Raw genomic sequence first — 4,956 nt, 5'->3', positions numbered from 1 at the left:
GGAGTTTCAAAAAGAAAATCCTGGGGTTAAAGTAGCCCAGCCTTGCAATCCAAAACTTACATGTTAGCCTCCAGTGTGTGAGGAACAGGAGCCCCACAAGAGGAAATGAAAAGTCCTAAAGTGAAGCTGCCTAAAATCTTGTTATAATTCAGGGACAATGCGTGTATTTTGGGCTGTGCGATCATTCTGACGGTTAAACGGGATTCCCGGTGGTCATTTTACTGAGGGTTTAGGTTTCTATCTGCCTTTCTCCAGTTTTCTTTCTGTTTATTTCTTCGCTTTGCGCTATTTAAGCCTTCAAGGAATAATCACAGGTGAATTGATGGGCCTACAGCAGGGCAAGTGAGCTGCAGAAGGGGCAGGGAAAGACTTTACACATGGGGAGAGGGGGCAGGAGTTTCAGAAGGTAGGAGTGACAGAGGGGGCTGATCAAGGGGGAGATTATACAGAGGGGGAGGGAGGCTGCTGTTCGTTTCGGAGGGGGATAATTAGAATGAACATGGGGACAGGGTGCTTGTTCATGTTTGAAATAGTGAGGGGTCGCTGCTACATGTTTTAAATGGTGAATGCATATGAGTTAATAGCTGATATGAGTTTGTATTTATACAGACGTCCAGATAGATAGGGGGTGGGGCGGTGCTGGGAGTGCGGGGACTGTTGTGATGGTGGGTTGGGTGTTAGATGGGGGTTGTTTGAGAGAGATTTTTGAGTGGGCAAACGCGGGGTTAAAAATGGCGCGAGTAATTTGGCGGCCACGAAACAAACGGTCTGGCGAAAATGATGCATAGATGGAATAATTGTCGGCTGATAATGACAGGGAGGAAAAGAATGGGGGTTGGATAATATTTGCGAGGAGGAAAGAAAAAGCTAAATAACCAGTACAGTATAGATTTTGAAGAGCACACATTGGGGGTTATATATTTCTTTTTTCAGAAAAGGTTGCTGACAGGAAATAGAAGAGAAAATGAAAGATATGATGAAATCTATTTTTTGAATTGTGAATCGGGGAGAGCGCAAACGCAGTCCCCCACTACCACAAATTTTACAGTCGAGTATCCCGCATTTGGGGACATCGCAGGCGTCAGCACACCCGAAGTGCAATGGGCTAGCATCGTCCTGGGAGAACCTTTTTTTTTTGCAAAAATATACTTTATTCATAAAATATCTTCAACCACATTCCAAACTATTTCAAAAACACCATTACAAGGGTACAATCCGGTTCAACTTTAACAAAATGTATCACCAGGTGCATCAGTACAAACAATATTACAATCATTTACAGGCTTTCACTTTGAGCTGTACAGCCCGAGGGGCTCTAAACAGTTCCCAGTCTCTCGGTGCGCTGTGGCAGAAAGGTCTTAGACAGCGGCCCTTCCCCATTGCGCTTTTGCAGCAGCTGCCCCAAGCTTTAGTGCGTCCCTCAGCACGTAGTCCTCGGCCTTGGAATGTGCCAGTCCGCAACACTCGGTCGGGGACAACTCTTTGCGCTGGAAGACCAACAAGTTTCGGGCAGACCAAAGCGCGTCTTTCACCGAGTTGATGATCCTCCAGCTGCAGTTGATGTCTGTCTCGGTGTGTGTCGCTGGGAACAGCCCGTAGAGCACAGAGTCCTGTGTCACAGAACTGCTCGGGATGAACCTCGACAGCAACCACTGCATCTCTCTCCAGATCTTCTTTGCAAAGGCACCAACTACAAGGATGTGAACAACGGTCTCATACCGACCACAGCCACCTCGAGGGCAACATGCCAAGGGGGTGAGACTCCTGACTTTGACAGTCTGCTCGGGGAACCATCCCACAGGGTCCACCCTCTCCTTTTCCCTCAGGGCCTCTAAGACGTTACGTGCTGACCACTGCCTGATGGACTTGTGGTCAAAGGTGTTTTTCTGCATCAATTTTTCCACCAGGGACAGGTGGTACGGCACGGTCCAACTACTTGGAGCGTTCCGCGGCAGCGTGGCCAGACCCATCCTTCGCAACACCGGGGACAGGTAGAACCTCAGCACGTAGTGACACTTGGTGTTTGCGTACTGAGGGTCTACGCACCGCTTGATGCAGCCACACACAAAGGTGGCCATCAGTATGAGGGCGATGTTGGGCACGTTTTTTTCCCCTTTATCTAGAGGCTTGTACATCGCGTCTCTGCGGACACGATCCATTTTCGACCTCCAGATAAAGCGGAAGATGGCTCGAGTGATCGCCACCACGCAGGAGTGTGGAATGGGCCAGACCTGCGCCACGTACAGCAACAGCGAGAGTGCCTCACACCTGATGACCAGGTTCTTACCCGCAATGGAGAGGGAGCGTCGCTCCCACATGCCCAGTTTCCTTTTCACCATAGACACTCGCTCCTTCCAGTTTCTAACGCATGCCCTGGTCCCTCCGAACCATATCCCCAGCACCTTCAGGCCGTCAGCCCTGACAGTGAAGGGGACAAAGGATCGGTCAGCCCAGTTCCCAAAGAACATGGCCTCGCTCTTCCCACGATTTACCTTGGCTCCCGAGGCCAGTTCGAACTGGTCGCAAATGTGGATCAGTCTGCGCACCGACAGCGGATCCGAGCAGAAGACGACGACATCGTCCATGTACAGGGAGGCTTTTACCTGAGTGCCTCCACTGCCTGGGATCGTCACTCCTCTTATGCCCGGATCCTTCCTGATGGACTCGGCCAAAGGTTCTATGCAACACACGAAAAGAACAGGCGAGAGAGGTCAGCCCTGCCTGACTCCAGATTTAATCGGAAAGCTATCTGTTTCCCACCCATTGATTGAGACTGCGCTACTGATGTTAGTGTAGAGCAGTTGGATCCAATATCGAATTCCCTCCCCAAACCCCATTTTGGAAAGCACATCCACCACGTAGGTGTGCGATATTCTGTCAAAGGCCTTCTCCTGATCCAGGCTGATGAGGCAAATGTCCACACTCCTATCCTGCACATAGGCAATCGTATCCCTGAGCAGCGCCAGGCTGTCAGAGATCTTCCTGCCTGGCACAGTGCAGGTCTGGTCATGGTGTATCACCAATTCCAGAGCGGATTCGACCCGATTGGCGATGACCTTGGACAGAATCTTATAGTCCACATTCAACAGTGAAATGGGTCGCCAAATTCTAATTTCCTCCCTTTCTTCCTCGTGCTTGTAGATGAGGGTGATGATGCCTTTCCTCATGGATTCTGACATGCTGCCGGCCAGGAGCATACTCTCGTACACTTCTAGTAGGTCTGGGCCCTTCCAGTCCCACAGAGCCAAATACAACTCCACCGGCAAGCCGTCGCTTCTGGGGAGATTTACTCTTCTCGAAGGACTCAAGGGCCTAAGTCAGTTCGTCAGGAGTTCGCGGTTTGTCAAGCCTCTCCCGTGTACTGTCGTCTAAGACCTCCGTGATAGAGGACAAGAAGGACTGGGAGGCCGTGCTGCCCGTGGGCTTCACGTCATACAATCCGGCATAAAACGATTTGCTGATCCTCAAAATGTCGGACTGCGCTGACTTTACTGAGCCGTCTTCTTCCTTCAGGCTGCTGATCACAGAGCTCTCTCTCTGTACCTTTTCGAAGAAGAAACGTGAGCACGTCTCATCCTGCTCCACGGAGCGCGCTCCGGAATGGAAGATGTTCTTGGAGGCAAAGGGCTAGGCTTGCTGGCTCTTCACCTCTTAGAGTTCCTCCTTGACATCGACCCCCACCGACTGCAGCCGGAGCAGATTCTGCATGTATTTCAGGAGTCGGGACATTTCCCTCTGTTCCTTTCTAGCTTTCTGGGTGCCTTTGACGATGAAAAACCTCTTGATGTTTCCCTTGATCGCTTCCCACCAGTGTGTCAGGGACTCAAAGAGGGGTTTCATGGTTCTCCAACCTTTGTAATCCCTCTTGAGCTCCTCAATGTTCTCTGGGGTCAGCAGTTGCACGTTTAGCTTCCATGCCCCCCTGCCCACCCTCTGGTCTTCCTCTAAGTGACAGTCAACCAGTAGGAGGCAGTGGTCAGAGAACACCGGCTTGACATCGGTGGATCTGACTGCGAATGCGCGGGACACAAACAGTTAGTCTATCCTGAAACGGATGGACCCGTCTGGTCGCGACCGGGTGTATCTATGCTGTGCTCAGTCTGCAGGGTTGCTGAAGACGTCGTGCAGCTTGGCATCCTTAACTGTTTCCATCGGGGATCTGGACGTAGCGTCCAACCTTCTGTCGGCCCTGCCGGATCGTCCAGCCGCATCGATGTTGCAGTTGAAGTCACCGCCCACAATGACCGGCCTGGACGTCACCAACAGCAGTGGGAGCTGCTGAAAAACCGCCAGCCGGGCGGTCTTTTGTGCCGGGGCATACACGTTAATTAACCGGAGTGGAGCATTCTTGTACATTACTTTTGCTACGAGGAGGCACCCACCCATGACCTCCTTAACCTCGGAGACAGTGAAGTTGCCTCCCCGCAGCAGAATACCAAGGCCGGAGGAACGAGAGTCGTATCCGTCCGATCAGATCGATGGCCCGTATGACCACCACCGTGACCATTGTCTGTAGTAGCTGAGGTGCGGTATCGCACACTCCTGCAGAAACAACAGGTCAGCTTTGACCTTGGCAAGGTAATCCAAGGTCGCTACACATCGCGTAGTTGATTTAATGCTATGCACATTTATGGATACCATCTTTACACCCATTTTAAAGCATTTAGTCTCTTACCAAACCTGTTGCCTCTGAGAGTCCCAGGCCTTTGGTCTGCTCCTGCATACCCATAGTGTTTACAAATTGCCTCACTTTGGATGGGCTGAGGAAACTGTCCTGAACATCCCCATTGGCAATGTTCTGCTCAGGTGGCATCTGGGGTTCGAGCAGAGAATGGGATTTGAAATGTCCTCTGTTGGAGAAGCTTCTCCAATCCTCTCCCTCTCTGGGGCGTTGCTACTCCCGGCTTCCCGGAGCTGGGGTGCGCTGAGCGCCTCACTGCTCGGGCTGGGATGCGC

The 4,956-nt window shown here is 51.5% G+C and overlaps 1 non-coding gene across 1 annotated transcript; it reads right to left on the bottom strand.

The window, feature by feature from the left end:
- Positions 1 to 1,002: 1,002 nt before the first annotated feature.
- On the bottom strand, positions 1,003 to 1,165 carry LOC144676816 (U1 spliceosomal RNA). Its single transcript, XR_013575430.1, has one exon. It is a non-coding gene; the product is annotated as a U1 spliceosomal RNA (small nuclear RNA).
- Between the last annotated feature and the right edge of the window lie 3,791 nt (positions 1,166 to 4,956).

This window comes from Cetorhinus maximus, unplaced genomic scaffold (assembly GCF_964194155.1).
Source record: "Cetorhinus maximus unplaced genomic scaffold, sCetMax3.hap1.1 HAP1_SCAFFOLD_1958, whole genome shotgun sequence".
NCBI classification, from domain to species: Eukaryota; Metazoa; Chordata; class Chondrichthyes; order Lamniformes; family Cetorhinidae; genus Cetorhinus; species Cetorhinus maximus.
The sequence above is the reverse complement of the archived record's forward strand: the minus strand, read 5'-3'. Positions and strand labels throughout refer to the sequence as shown.